Here is a 26,284-nt window from a genome sequence, read left to right on the forward strand (position 1 = left end):
CTTTCTAAAATGGCTAGGCTTATTCATAACTCCACCAATGCCTCCAATGTTAACTTTTTCCATATTTTGTCATTTTTGTCAATTTCCTGGATGTGAAATGAAACCTTCTGCATTCATCATCTTCTCTGCAAACAATTGATGCATCTTAGATGTATTTTCCAACCTGCATAGTGCCTTACATATTATTGCAGGAGATGAGCAAACTTTCGCTGACATTGAGTTTGTCTAAAATGAGGCAAACATGACTCAATTTCATTTAATTTAATAAACTTTGTTTAAAGCTTGCTATAAGCACTGTGTTAGGAGCTGAGGGCTACATAAAGTCAAAAACTCAATTCCTACCCTCAGAGAACTCAACTTTTATTGGAGAGGAAGAATATACGCAGACACAGACATGTAAATACAAAGCACAGAACTTATGGCAAGTTTTAAAAAAAAAGTTTATTGAATTAAATGAACCAAAATGATATGAATAGAAGTCCCAAAAGATTGCCAACTACTAGTAAAGTGCTAGGATGGAGGCAGGCCACTGGCAGAAGCCAGGTTTGCTGCTCTGACATAATTGCATTGCACCCCTAGACAACAACAAGATACATTTGTTCAGTGTTTACATATAAGTCCTTTAGGCCCTGGTCTCAGTGATAATTTTGTTGTTCAGTCATTTTCAGTCATGTCTGACTCTCTGTGACCCCATTTATATTTTTCTTGGCAAGGATACTGGAGTGGTTTCCTATTTCCTTCTCCAGATCATTTTACAGATGAGGAAACTGAAGCAAATAGGGTTCCGGGACATGCCCAGGGTCCCACAGCTAATGAGTGTCTGAAACCGGATCTGAACTCAGGAAGATGAGTCTTCCTGATGCCAGGCGCCGCCTAGCTGTCTCTCAGTGACAATAGCTAGAATGCATATGGCATTTTAAGGTTTACCTGTACATTTGTTATCTCATTTAATTTTCACAATGACTCTCTGAAGGGTGTGCTATTATTATTTCCATTTTACAGATGAAGAAACTGAGACTGAGAGAAGTTAAGTGACTTCCCCAGTGTCACATAGATAATAAGTGCCAGATATGAGATTTGAAATCAGGTTTTCCCAACTCCCAAGTCCAGAGAACTCTTAGCCCTGCACCTATAGGGAAAGTATCACTTAATGGGTGGTAGGGACACAAATTAAAAAAAAAAAACACGACAATTCTTGTCCTCAAGGAGCTTACAATCTAATGTGGGAAGACAACACACACACACACACAAAACTGAACAACAGTGGGGCAAGAAAGGAAAAAGGAGATACTTGGCATGAAGTGTGAGTGTGTTTGAGGTGTTGGGGGCAGGGATGGTGGAGAAATGAAAGAAATCCAAAATGATTGCTACATGTGTGATCTTCAGAAAGACATAACTCCTCTGTGCTTCCCTTCTCTCACTTATAAAATGAGGTCATTCAGAATAGATGATCCCTAAGGTGCTACCCAGCTATAAATCCCATCAAGCATTTGTGTGTCTGGGAAACAATGGGAAATCAAGTATGCTTTGTCTTACAGTAGTCTATAGTTTAGTAGCTGAGATACGTAGCAAGTAACTATACAAAGGACTCAAAGTCACTGGGTTGACCAAACTTTAGAGGTAGTGGTAGTATCTACCTCTGCAAATGGTAGTTGCTATCACAAGCCAAAGGGACTTCAAGTTTGGACTACCATAAGGGGGAATCAGACCTCTGTCTGGAGGGCACTTCCAGGGCTGAGGAAGGGGATAGCAGTGTCCAATAAGGGATCTATTAAATGACCTAACCTTGTAGGGTTTTGCTTTGTGGCAATAATGCAAGCTAATGCCTTAACTACACAAGAGCTTGGAAGATTGGAGCAATGTTAGAGGTCATCAGTTGTTCATTCCATCATTTTCCAGATAAAGAAATTGACGCTTGGAGAGGTTAAGTGATTTATCCAAGATCACTCAGGTAGTATTAGAGTGAGGATTTTAATTCAGATCCCATGACTTCAAGTTCAGTGCCCTTTCCACAGAACTACGTGGAGACCAGATTCCATATCAGGATTTTGGACTTTACTCCCTAATTCACCCAAGCACTACTATGAATAAGGACTGGGTAGTTGTTATTTGTCCTTTGTTTTAAAGAGGACCAATGACATCATGAGATGATTTCTTGACTTGCTTGTAAATTGGATTTAAGTGAGGCAGTTGCTCAGTTGTCAGCCTCACTCTCTCTTCCGGAGTCATCAAAGTCCAGTGGCAAGACAAAAGTCAAGACAACTGGCCTTGGCCTGGGATACAGCGGATGACCTTGGTATCTTCAATATCTGACCAGGTTCTAAGCTCTCCACAGTGTCTGCTTCAGATGAGAACAATATGTACAAAGTAAAGAGCATCGTCTCTACAACAGAAAAAAAATGGTACCAGTATGAGAAATATTCCTGGTCCTGATACAAGTCCCTTATTATCACCTTGTAAATGCTGTCATCCTAAATATCTACCTAACCATCTTTTGCCATCAAACAGTGGTTCACTAATGTTACAAAAATAGCCTTCTAATAAGCACAAGGAAATAGGTAATGTCCTCTGCATGGTGCAAATGCAGTGGAAACAGTTTTTCATTTGGTTGAATAGTTTTCAGTTGGTGAAAAGGAAGAGTTTTTTCCGGATGAGACGCTGTAAGTTAACTTCCTTGTAATAGCTCTTTCTGGGTATTTATCCTGGGTTTGAGGCTCAAATTTCTAGAATGCTTCTGAAAATCCTACTTATTGGAAAATCAGATGGACTTATCTCAGTTGTGCCCTATGAGATGAAAAATCAAACTTGAATCTGCTAGCTTTGAAAACAGAACTGAGCGCAAGCTCCATCCATCCCTGCAGACCACAGCCTCCTATATTGTATTATTCTCCCAACAGAAAGATCACCTGACCATGAAGGTCCAGATCAACAAAGGGCAACGTATGCCTCTCCAGAAGCTTTTTCAACTCAACATTAAGTGTTCTGCCATTCTTCCTGCACCCTGTGTGTCTTTTACATTTCTTTTATAAAGAAGAAATTCTTTCCTGTTGTAGATTTTTCTCCCCCATCTCATGATGCATTGGAGCAGATTAGAACAGATCTACTGTTCTCAATGTCTTTTTTTTTCTCTCATTAGAAGGAAGTGAAGATGCCTAGATAGTGCCAACAATAAGCAGAAGCCCTAGCTTACTATATACTTGAAAAAATGTATTATTTTTAGTTGAAGGATTTATTAAAATCCCACTGTAATGAACCTGTGTCCTGAGAACCATCTTCAGCATCAAGAAATGGTCTGTACAGAGGAGGCACTTTCCTTCTATGATTTGCATTGTGAAAAGAAGGGGAAAACAGCACAGATGTATTCAGAATTGTACAAAGAGCATATATGGGCGTTCCAATCCCTGATATCTCACTATTTTCTGATGCTAATGTAAAATATGTTCTTTTTGCATTTATAATTAAGATGAACAGATGGTGAAGACTTAGTTTAAAGTAGTACTGTATGTCTATTAAAATAATCTATGCTGATAGGGAGACCACTGTTTAATTGCTTATAAACACACACACATCCCAAAGATCTGTGCACTTTGTCAGGACTGGAGTTAGAGTTCCCCATAACAGGTTTTGGACATGAGACTCCTCTTCCTAACAGATGCTTCTCCCTATGCTGGCTCTTAAATAGGCTTAATCAATGAAAACACTGAGATGACACAAAGCAAGACGGGTTGGTTAAAGCAACGAATTCCTTTAGAATAGAATACAAAACAGCGAAATTATGTAAAATGTGGACCAGGGCAGAGTGGGGAAGGGAAGAATTGAGTTAACAATCTGCTTCCCTCATTTTTAGTACCCTGGTCGCCGAGCAAACCACCAACAATGGCATTTTGCAATTCGCAGTGATTAATATTGATTATATGGTTGCTGTGTTTTCTGAAAGTAAAACCCGTCGGAGAGGGGCGAGTTTCCTCTGTTTAATTTCAAGGGCCTTCACTACTCAATCACCGGCAAGAGGGAGTCAAAGCTTTTCTGTCTTTGACAGTTCTCTGCTACCCACCCAGCCTTATTGGGAAGGGGTTACTCCCAAGGAAGGGTAGATGATCATCAAAGCAAATGACAAAGGCAGGAGGATCAAAATCCACTCTGAACACTAGCAGAAAGAAATCAGTATTGTTTGCAAACAGGAGGAAGGAAAAAAGGAGGGGGGGGGGTTATCGAAAAAGGCAGGCGGAGAGCCAAGGGACCTAAAAAGGCAGCAAGTTTTAGAAAACATTCATTTGACTAATTTGCCTAATATAATAAAGAAGGGATGGTTTTATTTTCAAATGTAGAAGTGGTGATTGATTAGGTGGGTATTATATTTGCAGCATGTGGAATGAATAATAGTTATGAATGGATCTGGAAAATATCTCCCCAAGAAGGGAATAATCCATAAGTCATAAGAGGCAGAGCACAAAAAAAAATACCAACATACTGAGAGAGAGTTTAAATAATAACAGAGTGAATCTTGGAAGAAGGCCAAAGAAACAAGGAACAGAAAAGGAACTGCACAAGGCATAATGGTTTCTAGACAATAGGCAGAAAGAAAGGATCTGCACATGCTTGTGAATGTAGTATTAGCTCTTTAATTACAATAATTACCTAAGTTTAAGGTCAAGTCACCTGTGTATTGCTGTCTGTGAGGGATGGATAAAAAGCATGATTTTTTTAAATAGTAAAAGTAATGCTTAATCACCTGTGATGTTATAGTAAGACCTAAAAAAGAAACCTCACGTACTTTAGAAATTTCATTATTACTCTGGAGGGCTTTCTGGGAACGTGGCCTATCCTGGGACGCAGTTTCCTTTCTGAATTCTCTCCTTGATAGAAGACGGCCTGGTCCATGGGATGTGAGGAGTGTCAGGAGAAGGCCCTGAACTGGAGTGCAAAATGGACAAGCCACAATCAAGTATGGGCATTTAGACCATTATTTTGCATCTTCTCATGATTTGACAAACAGTACTATCCAATCCCACAGGCATTTATTAAACACCATGCTAGAGATACCTCTAGAGATACAATGGCAAAATAATGGACAGTCCCTGCCCTCAAGGAGTTCATATTCTACTTGGGGAGGACTACAACATGCAAAGAAACTGTATGTGTGACACATGTATATGTATATGCATATGCATATATAAATACATATATGGTATGTATTATGTATATAATATGTAAGCCATTAAAGGTTAAAACTTTACTAAGACTATTGGGACACACATACACACACAGAGTTATTTGAGGATGGAGAGCTGACTGTTGAGTAGAGTTCAGGAAGGTCTTCCCAAAGGAGGTAACACATTTGATTCAATTAAAAAACTATTTGCTGAAGGATTCACTTCAAAGGAGGCACTGTGCTAGGCACAGATGATACAAAGGCCAAAGTTAGTTTACGATGCAGGAAGCTCAGAATCTAAGAGGCAGAGCAGAGGATGGAGCACATGCCAGGCCTGGGGGACCACCTATACAAAAGCACCAAAGTGGGAGGTGGGATGCTGGCTTCTGGTAAGCCCCAAGGGGGCCTGTTTGAAGGGACCAGAAAGGATGTCAAGGGAGGGGGGATGTGAAATAGGCCTACAAAGGTGGGTTGGAGTCAGATTGAGAAGGTTTCAATGCCAAGGTGAAGAGTTTATATTTTTTAGGGAGCCCAGAAAGCTTTTTGAGCCAGAGGAATAGCAGCTTCAGATGATTACTTTAGGAAGATGATTTTGGCAACTACGTGGAGGATGCATTGAAGAGAGGGAGAGAATAGGAGTAGGAAATCCAGTTAGGATACTGTTGTGATTATCTACTCAAGAGGTAGTATACATCAAATAAAACTGAAAATTTTTCTTTTGAGAGTATGTCCTTTCACCCAGGAAGTTTTCAGACAATGGAAATGTGGCAAATGTTATTTAGGAAGTAGGATGGAGGATTTTACTATTTTTATCCTGTCACATAAGACCACTGCTCAAAATTTATTGATTTCATTTCCCTTTGGTAGTAGTTCCAAGTAGTTGAACATAAATGTTTTGAGTATCTAATCCAAAGATAGGATGGAAAAGGTATTTCAGGATCCTAACAGGATCTCAGATCTAGTGGTGGATTTGTATAGATGATTTGATATATAAGGAGACTGACATCTTCTTCTTTCCTTCCTTCTTTCCCTCCCTCATTCCTTTCCTTCTCTCCTTCCTTCCTTCTTCCTCCCTCCCTCCTTCTTCCCTTCTATCCTTCCTTCCCTCCTTCTTTCCTTTCCTCCCTTCTTCTTTCCTCTCTTCCCTCCTTCGTTTCTTCCCTCCTTTCCTTCTGCATCCTTCCTCCTTCTACCATTAAACTCAGAATCTATGAAAACTATTTAATTGGAATGAGTGGCACCATAAAAAATCAACTATTTCTTAAGGAAATCAGTATTCATTAAGGCATCCAAAATGGAATATGGTCTCAAGATCCTATGAATTCTCATTATACAAACCAAAAAGGTTTTGTCTTGATTCATTTATTCATACTGCCAGAGATGTGACCTTGTTCACTAATTAGATAAAGTGATAGCTGTAGGTCCACAGGTCAAACAATAGCAGGTATTAGGTTCCAAAGACCAGCCTTATCTAGTTCCATAAGAACTCACTGACTATAGAAATTTCAGTGTACTCCCTTGCTCATTAGACTAACCAAGCCACTTTGTTGTACCTGTTGTAACATCTGACCAAGACAATTAAAATTTGTTATGGATCTCTGTCATGGATCCTAATAGTAAATACTAAATACAATTTGATTAATACATAATACTATGTACCAACTTTCCATCTAGTTTAAGGAGAGGAATTTTTGTTGGCATGTGTAAGGAAGGGGCTTGTGTGGGGACTGCTAGAAAGGGTAAAGGGGCGGACTCAGAGTAATAAAGGTTCCTATGGTGAAGTTCTGGATAAAGGTGAGACATTAGCGATCACCCACACCAAAGAGCTGGAATAACTCAGCGTAAGCACTTCCATCATTTTGATTGAAGTGGAAGAGGAGAAGGCAGAAGAGCTCATGCTTGGTGTCTGAGTACCCAAGAAAGGAAAATAGAAAGGAAAAAAGCTTTCAGTGCATCAAGAGCAGTTAACAGCACCTGAAAGGGAAGGAGAAGTGCTAACCTGCATTTTGTATAAGCTTTGCTTTGATGAAAGAACTCAAAACGGTGAAGAAATGCTGCTTTCATTTAAAAAATAATAATAATGTAAGATGCAGCTAACAACTTGGTACAACTAGTATTTACATGAATGGCACTTCTGGAAAATGATGTTTTAATGATAGGCAATTAACCTTTAAATGTAGTAGCATCTTTAAAACATGGGATCATGGGCCAAAAAAGGAATCCTATTGTGCTCATAATGGAGGCTTGTTTTGAAGCACGATATCCCAGTCCTCCATAGCAGATATGGGATTTCACAAAGGCAATAGATTGACCAGTAATGCATAAAGCAATAGGCTTTTATTACTGCCCATTTTATTTTACTCAAGGGGAGGTTCAAGGCCTAGAATGAAACATTCTAGAGATAGGAACGTGGGGCAATGGGGACAATAACAAGGGAATGATACAACCAGGTCAGAAAGAAGATGAGGTCAGAGAGGTAACCTCTCCTTCAGAGATGCTACCCTTAGCCTGGGCACACCTGCCTCTTCTGGGGTCTCCGCTTACTTCTCCTAGTCATATGCAAGATGCCTGGGTAACTCCCTGAGGCAACCAAAGGTCATAGGTTATACAATGGGAGGGGGGCAGTTCTTACTCCAGTGCATCTTTTTGGATGTGATAAGCAGGGAGAGACACTGAGCATTGGCTAATTCTAAACTGCTGCTGCAAGAATTGGAGTATGGAAGGGGCAGCTAGGTGGCATAGTGGATAGAGCACCGGCCCTGAAGTCAGGAGGACCTGAGTTCAAATCTGGCCTCAGACCAAGCACTTGATACTTACTAGCTGTGTGACCCTAGGCAAGTCACTTAACCCCAATTGCCTAATAAAAAGCAAACAAATAAACAAACAAAAGAATTGGAGTATGGAAGTGTGAATGTTAGAATATGGGGACATACCCAGTATCCAGAGAAGAGGTAGACTGCATGTAACATTTGGATCTCATGAGCTCTAGTTCTTTTTGGATTACCTCACAGATATACCAGACTTGTTTAGTCAAGAGGAAGTGGAAAATAACATTTCTTCTTTGAGAACACAGTTATGAAAACTTTGGACAGACAGATTCCAGAGATAACAACTAGCAGATTTTTATTGACAATTTGCAGATAGCTGAAGGTGAGAGGAGAGACATGAATGATGAGAACTTTATTATTTTTTCCCTTCAATCGACAAATAACCCCTCCAGGCTAAAGTATAGCAGAATGAATTCTCATAAACACAGTGTTTGTGGTAAATTATCTTTGTTAGTGAGGGGAAAAATCAATGTATTGATTTTTTTTAAATGGACAATACCTAGTTATAGGAGGCCTCAAAAACTCATCCTTTTAATCCAGAGGTCTCCTGAAAGAGAAGAATAAATAAGAGGATGAAGATGCTCTACCAAATAGAATGGAATTGTGGGAGTTTGGTGTTTATGGTTGGTATAGGAGGCAAGAGGAAATAACACTGGGGGTGAATTTCAGGACAACAACCAAAGTCTGGTATATCCGGGACCCTACCAATAGGAACTCTTAATTAACCCAGCCTTCTCCATTGTGTCAGCAGGATGCTTGTTGATACTGAGAATGACAACTGAAATAATGTTAAATTTGGAGTCATGATGCTTGAGTCTGAATCCTGGCTCAACCAATGAGGCAAATCACTTCATCTGAGTCTCCTCAACATACTCAACTATAAAATGGGAGGGTTGGGTTAGATGACTCCCAAGTCCATTCCAGTTCTGAATCAATGAGTCTATGATTCTGTAACTCTGAGGCACTACGGTGGCCTAAAAGTACCCTCCAAACTTTATGTACCATACCTTTTAAAAATTTAAGTAAAGTATTGGTACTATGCAATGAGTACACACATATTTTGTTGTTGTTGTTCAGTCACATCTGACTCTTTGTGACACTGTGGACCATACTGTCCACCCACTGGAGTTTTCTTGGCTAAATTCTGGACTGGTTTGTCATTTCCTTCTCCAGTAGATTAAGGAAAGCAGGTTAAGTGACTTGCCTAGGGTCACACAGCTAGTAAGTGTCTGAGGCCAGATTTCACCAGGTCTTCTTGACTCCAGACTCAGTGCTCTATCCATTGAGTCACCTATCTCAGTGGGTCTAAAATCTCATTTTTCCTAGAAAGGTACTATTGATGATGAAAACAAAATCTGATTTTCCCATAGAACCAGTGGGGAGTTAAACTTCTGATCACAGGACTGGGGCCAAACTTTTTTTTTAATCAAAATGATGATTAACGTCACATTTAATAATCTCTAAAGTCACTTTTTAAATATTTGCATTCTAGGATTTGGTACAAATGTAATATAAAGCTTTCTAACTTTTATGTGTGAGCCATACGAGCTCTGAGTTTCCTCATCTCAATGCCCACTCTCACAAATGAATAGGGTTCCCAAAGCTAGGCTAGCTCCATCTCCCCAGAACCTCAGAGGTTCTAGGGGTCACTCTAAGGAGCAATGAGATAACTTTCTTTAATGCCATCAATTTGAGCCCACCTTGATGTGGGTCCCCCCTAAGATTCTCAATTGAGAACAGATTTAGTCAGCCAATCTTTTAGAAAGGAATATTTACTAAAGTGAGAATAATTGCATACATACATCAATTGAATAAAGTCATCAGTTATAAAAAAATTGCATTTATAGTCCAGAAGTCTTGATTCTTTTTACCTTATTTTTGTGACAGCCATTGGGAGGCAAAGGCATTCCTTCATATGGGAGCAGCCCAAGGAGGTGTGATGGAAAGTGTACTGGACTTGGGGTCAGAAGAGACCCAGTTCCACCTCTGACTCAGCAAATCCCTCAGCTGTTCTGAGACTCACTTTACTCATCTATAAATTAGGGAGAATGATACATATTCGTAGTGCATACCCCATTGAATTGTTGTGGGGTCACTTAAAACAATGTCTGTAAAGCCCTTTGCCAGCCTTAAAAGACTACATAAATGTTGGCTTAGGGTAATGAGATTCAGAATCACTTTTTGGAGATTTTGACAGGAGGTGACATAGCATAAAGAAAGGAACACTGGATGAAGAATCAGGAGCCCCAAATAGCTTTGTGACCTTGGACAAGTCACTTAACATCTCTAACTCTCAGTCTCCTCATGTGTGAAATAAGGGAGTTGGACTAGGTGATCCAACAATTCAATTCAATAATTAGTAAGTGAGGGCTGAGGCATCAATGTACAATGGAAAAAACATTAGTTCTGGAGTGAGAAATCTTGTATTCAGATCCTATCTTTGATGCTTACTAGCTGAGTGACCTTGGGAAGGTTACTTAACCTCCCTAGGACTTAATTTCCTTTTCTGAGGGGCAGGGGGTGTTGAACTAGATGACTTCTGATATCCTTTCCAATTCTAGTTGCCAGGGGCAGCTAGGTGGTGCAGTGGATAGAGCACCAGCCCTGAAGTCAGGAGGACCTGAGTTCAAATCTGACCTCAGACCAAACATTCAACACTTAGTAGCTGTGTGACCCTGGGCAAGTCACTTAACCCCAATTACCTAAAAAACCCCCAACAAAACAAAAAGAAAAACAAAAGCAATTCTAGGTGCCTATGATCTGTGTGTGAGACACAAGGATTGGAGTCAAAACTAAAGATTACCTACCCTCAAGGAGCTGCCATTCTATTGAAGCATGCAACAGAGACATAGACAAGTAGAATACAAGATGAAGAGGGCAAAGGATGAATTAAGGTGCTCTAGGAAAATGTTGAAGTGGAGACAGAGCACTAACTAACTAGAGAATGAAGGAAGACTTTATGGAGGTGTTGGCAACTAAGCTAATCTTTGAATCAAGTCTTCCCAGCCCAAAGAATATTCATAATGGACCTGGGGAAGGTTTTCTGTGCAAATTCATGCATGTGGGAGATAGTATGTAGAATACAGGGAACAGCAGAGAGCTGAATTTGACATAATTTCCCCACTACCTACAAACATACTCAGGTCTCCTTATCTTTAAAAACACTCTTCACTTGACCCTACCATATCCACAAGTTACTGAGCTGTCTCTCATCTTTTCACGAACTCTTCTCAAGAGTTGTATATAATCAGGGGCAGCTAGATGGCATAGTGGATAGAGCACTGGCCCTGGAGTCAGGAGGACCTGAATTTAAATCTGGTCTCAAACCAGACACTTGACACTTACTAGCTGTGTGACCCTGGGCAAGTCATTTAACCCCAATTGCCTCACAGCAACAACAAAAAAGTTATATATAATCAGTGCTTCCACTCCTTCATTTCTCAACTCATTTCAGTGTGATTTCCCACCCCACCATTCTGCAGAAACTGCTCTCCAAGTTATTGATGATCTCTTAATTTAAAAAGTCAGTGACCTTTTCTCAATCCTCTGTACCTTTTGATTCTAGTAACAACCCTTCCTCATGCCTTTCTTTCCTTGACTTTTGTGACAGTCCTCTCTGTCACACACAAAAAAGTAGTCTTTCCTCCTATTTGTTTAATTGTTCATTCCGTTGCATTTTTTTTTTTTTGCTAGAGTGTAGAAGTTCTGTAAGGTTATATCCTGGAAGATCTTTTTCTCTCTATACGATTTCCTGTGGTGATGTCATTGGTTTCCACAAGTTCAATAACCACAGCTATGCACGTGACTTTCAAACATAAGTATCTAGTCCAATTTCTCCTCCTGAAGTAAAGTCCTGCTCTGCAGCAGCTTCATGGATAACTCTACCTGCATGTCTTGGTAGCACCTCAAACTCAACATATCCCAAAACTCACTGTCTTCCCCACTAAACCCATGCCTTCTCCAAATGTATCTATCTCATTTCAGAGCACCATCATTCTCCTAGGCACCCAGGTCCATAACACTGAAGATTTTTCATTTTTCCTTTTCTGACACCCTCAGCTTCCAACTCCTGTCAACTCTACTCCCAAAATATATCTCACATTGGTCCCCTTCTCTCCACTGACTCAGTTGACTCCCTAGCTCAGGCCTTCATCACCAGCATTATTCTAATACTCTCTTCATTAGTCTCCCTGCATTTTGTCTTTCACCTTTCCAATTCATCTTGCAGATGGTTGCCAAATGATATTCGTAAGGCACAGGTATGGCCAGGGCATTCTTCTCAAAAACCTTCCCAGGCTTCTTATTAACTTGGATAAAATCCCAGCTCCTTAAACGGATATTTAAAGCCCCTCACAACTTGGTTCCAACCTATCTTTCTAGATGTATTTCATATTACCTCTCATCATTCATGCTATACACATGAGGAAGGGTTGTTACCAGCATCAAAAGATACAGAGGATTGAGAAAAGGTCATTGACTTTTTAAATTAAGAGGTCATCAGTAAGTTGGAGAGCAGTTTCAGTAGAATAGTGGGGTGGGAAGTCACACTGAAATGAGTTGAGGAGTGAGGAGGTGGTGTGAAGAAGTGGAAGAACTGATTATGTACAACTCTTAAGAAGACTTTGACTGTGGAAAGGTGAAGAGGTATAACTCAGTAGCTTGTGGATATGGCAGGGCCAAGGGAAAAGTGCTTTTTTTGTTTGTTTGTTTAAGGAAAAGGAGACCTGATTATATTTGTAGGTAGTAGGGGGAAAGCCAGTAGATAGATATTGAAGAGGAAAGAGAAGGAGGGAATTGATCCCCTTTCCAGAAAAAAAAGGAGGTGGTAGATTCAGGGACAGAAGTAGAGAAGGCTAGCATTGGCCAGGAAAAGGGCTACCTCATTCTCTGTGACTGCGGCAAAGGAGATAAGAACAGGTGAAAAATGCAGAGGGTTTTGAGTTATAGAGCCAGGAATCCAGAGAGTTCCAAGAGGGTGGCCTTAATTTTTTCATTAAAGTAGGAGGCAAGATAACCTGTTGAGAGGGAGAAGTTGGTTGTAGTGTTGTACATTTGAGAAGACAGAGAAAGGCTTGAACCAGCAGCTTTGGGGAATATGATAGAACAACCTGGTAGATTTATAAAGTAAAGCCCTCTGCCTGAAATTATATGATCTCTGATAATACTTGGCACCACTTTTAGTATCACTTTTTGAGAAACGGATCAATCAACATGTGCTCATTTTGCTCCCTTCTTTTTCTTATGGAAAAATTTCCTGTAGCAAACACAAACATTTGAGATCAAACCGTTGGCCATTCTTCTACCTTTGAAAGAGCAAGTCTTTTTTCTTGTTCAAGCTTCCATGTCATCAGTGCCAATATCTTCTCCTTGAACCTTGATGTTTTGCAGGACACATCTGCCTTTCAAATGGATGAAACAACCCTTATTTGTATCTTTTGATCCCTTACAATGTCATTGCTTCACAATATAAAAGAGACAACATTTAGGCTTAAATAGTGGTCAGCCTCAAAGGCATGCAGCATTGAATTTGATCTTGAATCTTCCAAGTCAACTTATTCCATCTCACCAAAGTCCTGCAGGTTGGCTAAAGAGATTGAACCATAAGCCATGCCTAAAAAAATACTTTTTCATTTTATCATCCAATTTTAAGGATTTTTAATGTTTGGATAGTATAAAGTTATGACTTATTGTTTATTATACCATACATATTAGAGCTGAGACATCTTACTGAATGTTCTTCAAAGTGCCAGCCTTGGAAGGCAATGCATTTATTTAAATGATATGGCCATCATCCACAATGTTTTGTATCCCTAATTTGGAAAAGAGAGATGTTGTGGTATAGTAGATTGAGTGCTGCCGGACTCAGAGTCAGAAGAATTTCAGATTTGAATCTCACCACTATCTCTGTGACCATAAGCAAATTATTTAATCTCTTGGAGCCTCAAGCACCTCTAATAATATGAATTATAGATAAATTTCAGCCTCCATATATGAGGGAAATTCCTACATGGTCAAAATCATAAACCCATGACACATGAATTGATGTTAGAGACAGTTTAGTACCTTCACAGGAAAATGGTCCTTATGGCTTTATAGTCACTTGACAGGTTTCTTTGGTTTTAGATCTTTTTCTCCTTCAATTTCTAGCTCCTTTATTCAGTTCACTTTATTCCCATCTTACTTCCTTTCCCCCTTAAGTCAACATCTATGGAGATGGGGCCAGGAGCCCAGGGAGAGCTATTGTAAGCCTTACTCATCACACGTCAGGAGGCAGAATGACTAATAAGTTGTTCTCATCGTGATTCTTCTGGCTATGCCAGTTCCAAAGCTCCCCTAACTGTGAGTTGGAATCAGTACCCTATCTTCAGCATTCTAAGCTCTGAAAGCCAGTTCTGAAGATTAGTAGAAGTCTCTCATTTCAAGGGACAAGTCTATTTTGAACCAAGGGGTTCTGCCCTGATAAAAACAAAATGCTGTCTTCTCAATCCAGTCAACATGTCCCATATCAGTGCTCCCTTTACTAGGACCTACTGTTCTGTGCAGAGTAAAGGAGAAAGGGCGAATCATTATTTCCTTCCTTCACAATTGTGAACAGCTAGAAGTTATCCTCTAGCTATCCTTTCAGTATCCTTTGAAAATCATAATATTGTGAAGGATGGTTTAACAGCCAGATTCCTAATATTCAGTCACTCTCTATCTTGGAAACCATTTCCCTCAGATCCTGAGATGTCTATATCCCCATTCTCCTATTTTTGTCCATTTCTATCCCACAATAATATTTCTAGCCACAAAATCCATGTTTCTATCAGTATACACAAGACAGCTTTTGATCTATGGAAAATGATATAATTGTAACACACATGCAATGCTCTTCCTCCTTCATACAACTACCAAACTGTTCTTTCTTATACATAGATCTAGTCACATCTCTACTTTGCTCAAAGCCTTATGTGAAGCATGGCTTCTTTTGTATGTGATTACTAAAGGCAGTAGAAAAAGATACTTTTGTATGGAAAAATGATAAAATCCAATTGTAAATATACATTATCTCTCAGATAAAATGGCATGGAGAAACACAGATTATTATAAGACCTGGATAGAGAGAACTGTCCCATCAAATGAATGTATTGTGAGTACAGACTGGCAGAGGCAGGGCATCGTGACCAACCAGTACATCTGCTTGTGTGGCCTTCTGCTGTCTTCTCTGGTTTGAGAGGGAGAAACAGAGGAGAAAAAATATGCTTTGCATCCGTTTTGCTGTGATCTATGCTATAAGAAGAGAATTGGAGCTAATAGGACAGAGCCGAATGCTCAGCTATTTGTAAACCTGAAGAGCTTGGAAGTACTCTAATTTAAGGAAAGCACTTGTCACTGAAAGAGTGCAACACTTTTCTCAGCGCCCTGTTGAAGGTGGCTATGAATGAAAAGTTTGTCATAGTTACATTGACTCAAGGGCAGAAGAGGAGTGGTTTTTGCCCTGGAGGGGAATGGTAAGTTCTGAAAGGGGAACAGATAGCAGAAAAACAACTTTATGTAGTACAAATAGTTTCTGAAGGGATTAAGAACAAAAAAGTCCTGAGGTGGGAGCTGAGTCAAAAATATGAGTTTCTCTACTTATATGTCTACCTACTAGATTTATCTAAATATTTGTTCCCACCAGCCACAGCATGCATTAGCAAGAAGACATGACCCAGGCTCATGGGTAGACTGCAATATTATGATTATTTCTTCTCTGGTTTTTTCTATTGCATAAATATTATGGTTATTCCTGCTTTTGCCTTCTCATTTAGTAAGCATTATATTTAAGAGTTAATGGCTTCACGGTAACCAAGTTACCCCTAGATTCATACTATGACCCTGAAAGTAAAGAGAGTTGTGAGTGTTAACAGTATGGGCATGGCCTCTCTCTCTGTCTCTCTCTCTCTCTCTGTCTCTCTCTCTGAACCTTAGACCTGCCAGTATGAGTGAAGGTTGGTAGATTGAGCCAGCCCAGAGAAGGAGGATGGGGGTCAATATCACACCCAGATTATACTTACAAAAGCTACCTTCCAAGTTAAAAGAATTGCCTACCAAGTAAAAATCAAGATTCTTAGTCTCCTAAATAACCTGGGTGAGATCTATCACCAGCAAGTTGCCCTGCTGGTGATCTGCTTATTTTAGGCATTGTAAGCCTGGTGCCACCTTTCCTTTCTATTTAATTTCTTTCCATGAATTTCACATTCCAACCAAACTGCCCTTCTTGTCGTCTCTCATTCACATGCCATGCATCTTGAGTCTGTTTTACTTGTGCTGGTCTCTATGCCTGGAATGCCTTCTCCCTAATCTATTGAAACCCACCTATCCTTTAAAGCCCAGCTCGAATGCCAACCCCTGCTCCCAATTAGTTAATGACCTCTGCTTTGGACCTCAACGTGACTTTAAATGTGTGCTTTTCTTATGCATATATTATGTATTATATGTTATAGTTTTTTTGCATCATATTCTTCTGCAAGACTGTAAGTTCCCCTGTCACCTAGTAGAAGGTAAACAATAAATGGTTGTTGAATTTTACTTAATTTAAAAATGAAGAAATTGGATCAGATGATCCATAAGGTCCCTCTTCTCTCTAAAATTCTATGATACCAGTGCAAGTCTGGCATATCTTATATTTATTGTAAACTCTGATGGGTAAACTAAACTTGCTGAACTCAAGAGCCTCATTAAAGATTTACTCAACTTCTAGAGAGGTTGGAATGTGCTAGTCAATGTGAAAAAACCCTAGACTCATTGTCGCATGTTTAGTCTAGTCATTAAACTCCCAGAAATCAGTGAACTCCACTTTTGCATGGCCTGAGAATAAGCCAAAAACCATTCACTTTCTCTATGGTGAGCATTTTGCAGAAGCTAGGGGGATGAAAGGCAACGAGGCATGGGAAACAGAGGGCTGATGTTGGAATCAGGAAGACCTGGGTTCAAGTCCTATCTTTGATACATCCTAGCTTCGTGATCATGGGCAAGTCATTTCTCATTTCCACTAGGCAACTCTAAGACTAAAACTTACAGATGAGTTGCCAGTCGGCATTGGTGGAGGGCATTTCCATACCAGTGAGTTCCTCATGCTAGTGAAATCACAATTCTGAACGTTCACTCTGCCATACCTCCTCCACCTCCCCCCCAAAAAAAAAGTGAGGTAGGGACAGTGGGTGCTCTGAGGTGCAAGAATACTCAAAAATCCCATAATGTAGTTGTTATTCCCCATGCTCTTGCCTTAATGCTATAGAAACTGAGACAGCTAACTAGTTGTTCTATGAGTGGTTTGTTTATTTAGGTTTTAGGTACCTAAACCTCATCATTTCTGTGATCCATCCTTCATCCGTGGACAGTGCCATGAAGTTCACTGATGCAGGACTTCTTTGTGGGTCCCTACTTACTATAATTACAGCTTCCGGAACTACAATCAACTGCATTTGCTGTCAACTGTAAAATGAGCCCTTTGTCATCCAGATTTGCCAAAGTAATGCAGGAGATGTCAATTTTGTAGTTTCAAATTGCCTTCCTATTCTCTGACTCATCCTCTGCAAGGGTCAGCTTGGCTTCTGCCAGGAAATTGAAGCTCATTGGCTTCCATTTGAATTTCCTTGATTTAGAAGATGCAAAGGCACCCACAGGCCTTTTCATACCCTGTTGACTGAGGCCCTAATTACCTTTTCCACAGGGCACGGAATGAGCCAGCCTCCCATGTCTCTACCCCTTCATCATGGTCTCACCTCTTTCATAGTTCCTGGGGAGCTGCTACGCTGTGACCTTACCTTCTCCTTTCAACCTATCTCCAAAGACAGGATCAATACCTGCTGCTTGGCTTTTTATTCAGGTGATGGATAGCTTTGGGGATTCTCTTATCTTTCCTGGTCTGCTGTCCCCATCAGACTGTCCAAACTGACCTTCAGCCTGAGGTTCTGAAAAATGCCCATATTTTAAGGAAAGATTGATGATTCTCTCAGGATCAAATAAAAAGACAAATCTTTTGATCAGCTTGAGATCAAGGCCAGTGTTTGGCTTTGCTTTTGTTTTGCTTGTTTTTCACTTTAAAAAGTTGTCAATAGATGATCTCTCCTCACCTTGACTCCATTGCTGCCCCAAATTAATCAGATGTCCAGAGTGAAGAAATACAGCATGAAAGGCTATTCTCCTGGGGTCTTCACCTGGGACTATTGACATGGGATAGTCTCTTCTCAAAGATTTCTTCCAAGGATCTCAAGCTGAAAGGAATTTTGTTGTTGACGATGAGTTGTTTCAGTCATATACAACTTTTCGTGACCCCATTGGGGTTTTCTTGGCAAAAGTACTGGCATAGCTCACCATTTCCTTCTCTAGCTCATTTTACAGATGAAGAAACTGAGGCAAACAAGATTAAGTGACTATCCCAAGCTCATACAGCTAGTAAGTGTCTAAGACCAGATTTGAATATATGAAGATGTCTTCCTGTTTCCAAGCCCCGTGCTCTATCCCCTGAGCCACCTAGCTGCCGGAAAGGAACTGTAGGATCTATCTAATACAACCCACTCATTCTACAGATGAGGAAATTGAAAGCAGGAGTGGCTAAGTGAATTGCTCAAAGTCACAGAGTTATTAAATCATGGAGCTTCTATAAGATCCAGGCCTTAGGACTCCAAAGTTAGGGTTCTTTCCATTCACCGTACCCCCTTTCCAGAATAGGATTTTTCTTTGATAAGCTTCCTATTGGGCAAACTTCTAGATGCAGAAAAAGAAAACAGCAACTGAAAACAAATTGTCTTTGCTCCTTCTTCCTGGCTGGCTGAGGTAAAGTTACAAGAGATTCCTGTTTTCACAAGGGAACAGGATCTTCTTCCCCATCCTATGGATATTGTCTGGGTGTAGCTTTCAGGCCAGTATGGTCCTTTTCTTTCTTTGTCTAACATGATCTATAACTCCCATCTCATCAATGTTGCAATGAAAGAGAAGGACAAAGACTCTGATATTTTGTCTCTACTGTCTGTATAATCATGGTGGGAGAAGGGACCCTAGAGGTCTAATTTGACCTTAGGCATCTTAAAGATGCCTAAATTTGTTTTTAGAGCTCAATGCATAGCAAATTCACTATTCTCTGAAAAAGCCACTTTTAATTGTTCTAATTCCTGGTTGTAGCGAGCCTCACCTTACCAAAGATGCATCCCCTGAAAGCAAACCATAGCTCTCAAAATGTACATATCTATCAAAAACTATAATTCATTCATAAGCCACCACCAATGTTATTTTTGTCAGACTAACCAGATAACATATTAATTCAAAGCTAAGCAGTTAACTGAGCAATGTAGCAAGATGACAAAGAAAATTCCAACCCTTTCTTCTTATCCCCAGCACACACAGCAATACTTTCTTCCATATATTCCTATGCCACTGGGGGGAAGATAAATTTTCCAGTGCAACATATACTCCTAGGGCTTCATTCCAGAGAAAACTTCTCTCTGACTCTAGTATTGATTCTTATTGATTCTCTATAGGGCTGCTGATATCACATGCTGGTCTAGTGATGTCATTGAACAATAAGTCATTCTGCAAGTTTTGATACAAATTGCTTGTCCTCCTCTGGAGTACTCTCTCTTTTGTGCTACCATCTGCTGGGTCTCACCACTGAGTGGCTCTCTATTGGTTCTTTGCTACCATCTGCTGGGTCTCACCACTGAGTGGCTCTCTATTGGTTCTTTGCTACCATCTGCTGGTGCTCCTCTGAATTGCATTTATATGCCTTTTCCACAGGAAAAGTGAACTCTTTTTTAGTCCATTGTCCCAAGGGTTATTGCAGCTCTTTTATAAGTCAGGCTCACAGCTATGCCTGGCCAACCAGCCAGCAAGAGACCTCAGGCTAAGATTATACCTCTCTTTTGAATTCCTTTGCTTTAGCCTGAGTTCTGTTTTCTGAACACAGTGTACTATTTTATTCGGGGTAAGTTCATTCCTTTTAACTTCTATCCTGTCCCGGGGTTACTAGCTGGAGTCCAGATCACCCAAATTCCTTCAACCAGCACAAAGTCTAGTGCCCTCACAATTCTAAACCCTATTTTCTGGCTATATCATAGCTTGTCAATATGCCTTCTAAAAAATATGGTACCCAGAACTAGACATAGTCTGACCAGGGCAGAGTAGAATTGGGACTATTATCTCCCTCACTTGAGAGTTCCTAGTGTAATAGATATGTAGCTAAGTCATTTTTGTCCCAAGGGCATTTGAAGATAAAATTGAAAGGGGAGATGGACCAAAAATAGAACAAATCTACCCATATTTTGATAGTAATTTTTGTTCATCAACAATGATAATACAGCTACCACATTTAAATACTACCAACTCAGTTAACAATGTACTATACAGGGAAATGGCAATTAAAGGTAAATATGCAAGACAGCAAGAGTGGTTAGACCTTACCAAATAGAGAAGGATAACTTGGTATAATATACAGAGTCCTACAGAGAGAAGAAATTCATAGTGGAGGCTATACAATTTTAAAGCCACTCAAGCAATGATTTTCAAGGTGTCTCAAAGAGGGAAGTATTCCAAAAAATAACAAATAAAAGAACATCACAGATGGTGCTTTTACTTAAAAAAAAAAAAGAGTGACCAAGATGAAATCAGTAACTATCAACCCATATGGCAGCTTTCTCATCCCTATAAACCCTTTATGAGAATGCTCTATGCACATGTTACAGTTTTCCTAGATGAAAATATGAAAAGAAAGTAGACAGGCTTTTACAGAGGATTTTCTACAGCAAACAGTATCTTCTGGTAAGTCAGCCAATTAGAATTTATTAAGTGCCTACTATGTGCTAAGTGCAGGGGGTACAAAGAAAGGCAAAAAACCAAAACCAAAATAAACAAACAAAAAACCTCTCAAGGAATTCACAGTTTTCTCTGGGAGAGACAACATGCAAACAATTAATACAAACAAAATATATACAAGAAAAATCAGGGATAGTCTCAGAGGGAAGGCACTAAAATTAAAAAGGACTAGGAGGGGATCTTTGAAGAAAATGAGACTTTAGCTGAGATTTGAAAGAAGCCAGGGAAGCCAACAGGCGAAATAAAGAGGAGATCCTGGGGGAGAACCAGTGAAAATGTTTGGAGTCAAGAGATGGCATGTCATGTGTGGGGAACAACAAAAAGGCCAATGTCACTGGATGGCAGAGTTCATGTGGGGAAGTAAGGTGTAAGAAGACTAGAAAGATAGAAAGGAGCCAGGTAATGAAGGGCTTTAAAAGCCAAACAGTCCTAGGACTGTTTATATTTGATCCTAGAGGAAATAGGGAGTCATTAGAGTTTATGAAATGGAGCAGGGAGGAGGTCTACTGGTCGGACTTACACTTTAGGAAGATCAATTTAATGGCTGAAAGGAAGAGGGACTGAAGTATGGAGAGACTGAGACAGGAAGACCAATCAGTAGGCTATTGAAATAGTCCAGGTGTGAGGTGGCAAAGACCTGTACCAGGGTGGTGGCAGTGTCAGAGGAGTGGGGGATGGCATACGAGAGGCATTATGGGCAAGTTAGGAGTCAGGGGTGACACCCGGATGGTGAACTTGAGATACACAACTGATTGAGAGGTAGAGAGAAAATAAGACCCTGAGGGATCTATTTGGAGTTGATTTAGGCAAAATGGCCTAGAGCAGCAGTATCAAACTCAAATAGAAACAAAGGCCACCAAACTACATTTAGGAATCCCTGTAGGTTACATATTGACTAAGAAAACTACACATTTATGTATTTCTTTTTGCATTAATACATCACCACTTTAAAATTAGATAAGAACTACATATTAACCTGGCTCAGAGCACAGTCAGGAGTGTTATATGGCCTGCGGTCCATGTGTTTGACCTTTCTGGCCTAGTGGATAAAGAGACAAGAACTAGATTCTCACATGTACTCAGTGTGTGACTGAACAAGCCATGTAAACCTCTCATTATTCTAGGCAATACTAGGACTGTAAGTTATAGATTATGCCAGACTGCAAGAGTTTCCCCATCTGATAGCCCTTTTATCCATGAAATCTCACATCCATTCCTTTTCCTTTTTAAAAGCATTTGACTCTGTAAAATAAATTTGCCTTGAAGGGTCACCTCAAACATGGCATCTCCCATGTAGCCTTCTCATGACACAAAGAACCTATGTCATTTTCTTTTTGTTTTCATTTTGTTTTTCAAGGACAGGAATCTCACCTTTCTGGCTCTTTGTCTCTACCCAGGTGACTTGGAAACTTCACTTTCTCCACCTTTACTTATAATCATGAACTTCACTTGGCTGAAAGAATAAATACATTTAATTACAAGTCAAAAGACCAACAAGAACAAAAAAAGACAAAGGTCTTGGGATCTAAAGCCACCCCTCTTATGAACACCCTGCCCCTGAGACATGTGCAGCTTCAGTAGCCTGTGGTCAAGGCCCAAGTAGGCTCTCAGCAAGTGCCACCTCCAGGGAAGCTCCTGTGCCTGAGATCACTACTGACCTTGATATTTCATCACACCCTGCTCATCAAACTGCCTCCAGAGTCCCCTTTTACCAACCTGCATGGTCATATATTCTCCTTGTCAAGCTGCCTACAGTTAGTTCTTAGCTCCCAGTAAAAAAGGTATTGTCTATCCTAGGGGTGGGGTCCACATGTGGCCCCTTAGGTCCCCAAGTGCAGCCCTTGGACTGAAACCATTGGATTTCAGTGCCCCTGGTCTATCCTGTATCAACATCTTGCAATGACCTAGAGTCTAAAGTCCTCCAACTATCTCTTCTAACTCCATTAGTGTCCCTGCCAGTCCTTCTTGGGCTAACTAGATAGAGTTATTTAAATGACCAGAAATTGCTTCAGTTCCATTGACTGTAGAGTGATAGAATTGAGGAGCCAAGCATTCCTCCTTCTACCATGACCAGAGGTGGTGAGGGGAATAAAATTTTACTGTTTCTGTTATATATACACATTGAAGTTATATGTCTAATACAGATATGACTAGAAATGACTTTATTCAATAATCTATTGCCTGCTGAGACTGAGTTAAAATGGCTATTTCGGGGCAGCTAAGTGGCGCAGTGGATAGAGGACCGGCCCTGAAGTCAGGAGGACCTGAGTTCAAATCCAGCCTTAGACCAAACACATGACACTTACTAGCTGTGTGACCTTGGGCAAGTCACTTAACCCCAATTGCCGAAAAATAAAATAAAATTCTTTTTTAAAAAATGGCTATTTCACTCAGAATCTAGTACTACAAGATAAAATAATAAGCCCTATCTCCTTCCCTACCTACCTGCAACCCAAACCTCATCCGTCAATGCTAGAGGGGAAGGAAAACAAATATTGATTGTGTACTATGTGCCAGGCACTGTGCTAAGTGCTTTACAATCATTTTATCCTTATAACAACCCTGGGAATAGATGCCATCATTATCACCATTTTACATTTGAGGTAACTGAGGCAGACAGTGGTTAAGTAATTTGCTCAAGGTCACACTGCTAATATGTGTCTGAGACTGTATTTGAACTCAGATTTTTCTGGACTTCAGCCACAGGGTTCTATGCAATGTGTCACGCAGCAGTAAGAATTACAGTTAGAAATGTAGGTGTCTTGCTTTTCCAGTTAATGGATGCTAGGAAACTGAGTGGATTATCTAGTACATTGGGTTATGGAAAGAAAGAAAAGAAAGAAAGAAAGAAAGAAAGAAAGAGAAAAAAAAAAGAAAGAAAGAAGAAAGAAAGAAAGAAAGAAAGAAAGAAGAAAGAAAGAAAGAAAGAAAGAAAGAAAGAAAGAAAAAAAAAAGAAAGAAAGAAAGAAAGAAAGAAAGAAAGAAAGAAAGAAAGAAAGATAGAAAGAAAGAAAGATAGAAAGAAAGAGAAAGAAAAAGAAAGAAAGAAAAGCAAAGTGGTGACAAACTATCAAAATGAACTGAAACTAATAAGATGAAATTTAATAGGAATAAATATGAAGTCACACATTTAAGTTAAAAAATAAGCTGCCCAAGTACTAGATGAGGGAGTTATGGATAGAGAACAGTTAAATAAAAGCCTAGGGGTTTTAGTGGACAATAACGTTAATATGATTTAAGGGTGTGTTATTGACACAATAGTCAAAAAAGCTAATGCAAATTTAGGCTAAGGAAGATGACTCCTGGTCCTGGTCATATTATATCTAAAGCGTGTTCAGTTCTGGACACCCTGACTTTGACAAGCAACAGCTTCAGAGAAGATAGCCTGGCTGGGGGGAGGTGAGAGGACTGGAAATCACAGCCAGGCTGGAGGACTGGGAGTGGAGGCTAGATAATTATCTTCAGATATTTAAAGGGCCTTCATGCGGGAGGGAGATTGGACTTGTTCAATTTGGTCCTAAAGGACAGAATTAGGAAGAATGGGTAAAAGTTGTACAAAGGCAGATTTGGGCTCTATATAAGGAAAAAATCTCCTAATAATTAGAGCTGTCTCAAAGAGAAATGGGCTGATACCATAGGTGGCCTGTTTCCTGTCACTATAAGTCTTAAAGCAGGGGCTAGATGACCATTCCTTGAAGAGATGATTCCTATTCAGGCATAGATGACCACAGACACCCTGAGACTCTATGATTCTCAAATTAAACATTTAAGATGTCTCCTTTTACTTTAGAAAAAATAAAAAGAAGAGGGTCCTACATATCAGGGGTATATCAGAGGCAGCTCCTACGTGCCCTGAGAATCAGTCATTACACTTTCGAAATCAGCAAAGACCTACAGTTGATTGTCTAGACTTAAGAAAGTGATGGAAAAAATATATATAATGCCGATTCAACTGAAAAGAGCCAGCTGTTAAACATTTGTCAACATACCCCTGTGTAATAGCCATCTTCTCCCTGCAACCCTTTCAGGCAGGTGCACTTTATGTGGGTCTTGCTTCATGTCTCTTATATTGATCTAAAGAGTGATATTTAGAAAAATTAAATTTTTAAATAAACAGAAAGACATCTGAAGGCTAACCAACCCTCAGCGGGTAACCTGAGGCTAACTGAGGGTGTTGGTTCTCTGAGAAGAGCCAAGAGCATGCTAGAAGACCATAATATACCCAGCTGGCATAATTATTAGCCCTAGGTCAAGTTATGAAGTAGGCAGAATTTGTCAGGGAGGCTACAGTACAGCCAGTTCTGACGGCCTAGGTCAAGACTAGCTGATTTCAGCATTTCAAGGCACAGTTCCCTAAGTATCTGACAAAGTCTCTATAATGGCTATGGTTCACGTCTCTAATTTTTATAACATTTTAATTCTTCAAAAGAGATCCATATCAATCTGTAGAGATTGCTGGGTTTTTTTTTTTCACTCAGACTCACAGTGTGTGTTGTGTATGTGGGTGCATGCTGTGTGCACCAGAGATTGACCTGCTGAGTGGTGCCATGAAGTATTTATGAGGGGATATCATTTATGGAGAGATAAAATTGTGATAGTTTTATAGTGAAAAGCAAATAGCACCAAGAAGGTAAGAAACACCTTTTGTGCCTTGTTGACGGTCTCCACAACCAGGGTCGGTGAGACCTGTCAAGCTGTCTGGTTTCAAAACACTGGTTTTATAATCACCATAAAGGGAGCACATATCAAAAAATATGGACTTGTTTACTCCTGAGAGGTTTTATTATTTGTATTAACTATTAGTCAAATATGGAGTCTGCAAAGTTATTTGTGAGAAGAAACATTTGGGTATGTTAGTAAGAATAACAGTGAGTCACTGAGAAGTGGGTTATAAAGGTATTATCACTCTCATCTTTTAGATGAGAAAACTGAAACTCAGAGAAAGCATGTGAACTGCCCATGGTCCTACAGCCAGTGTAGTGGTGGATAGATTTGAACATACCTATTCTGACTTTAGGTAAACAGCTCTTTCCACTACACCAAAAAGCATTTATTAAATACCAACCTGAGGGACACACATTTTTATCTCACTTTGAATATGAGGGAACATTATGGTCTAGACCCCAATATTATAACAAAGTTCACTCAAGCATCTTTTGGGTACTTAAAGGTTGTGAACTGAACCAAAGTCACTGCTGGTTAATGAATGAATGAACGGGGACAGCTAAGTGGTGCAGTGGATACAGCACCAGCCCTGAAGTTAGGAGGATCTGAGTTCAAATCTGCCCTCAGACCACACACTTGACACTTACTAGCTGTGTGACCCTGGGCAAGTTATTTAACCCCAATTGCCTAAAAAAGAAAAAAAAATGAATGAATGAATGAAAAAACATTTATTAAACATTTACTCTGTGCAAAATACTGTGATGAGTAATGAGGATACAAATACAAAAAGGAAGAGACCTGTCCTCAA

At 39.9% G+C, this 26,284-nt stretch overlaps 1 long non-coding RNA gene across 1 annotated transcript in view; it reads right to left on the reverse strand.

Moving 5' to 3' along the window:
- Nucleotides 1-423: 423 nt before the first annotated feature.
- Nucleotides 424-26,284, reverse strand: part of LOC110211640 (uncharacterized) — a 54,577-nt gene continuing 28,716 nt past the window's right edge. The window contains exons 3-4 of the long non-coding RNA XR_002325457.2: nt 22,183-22,264; nt 424-2,383 (exon numbers count right to left, since the gene is read on the reverse strand). This is a non-coding gene — a long non-coding RNA (uncharacterized LOC110211640). The remainder of the gene's footprint in view (nt 2,384-22,182; nt 22,265-26,284) is intronic.

The sequence above is a fragment of the Phascolarctos cinereus genome, unplaced genomic scaffold (assembly GCF_003287225.1).
Source record: "Phascolarctos cinereus isolate Bilbo 61053 unplaced genomic scaffold, phaCin_HiC Scaffold_726;HRSCAF=1367, whole genome shotgun sequence".
Lineage (NCBI taxonomy): Eukaryota > Metazoa > Chordata > Mammalia > Diprotodontia > Phascolarctidae > Phascolarctos > Phascolarctos cinereus.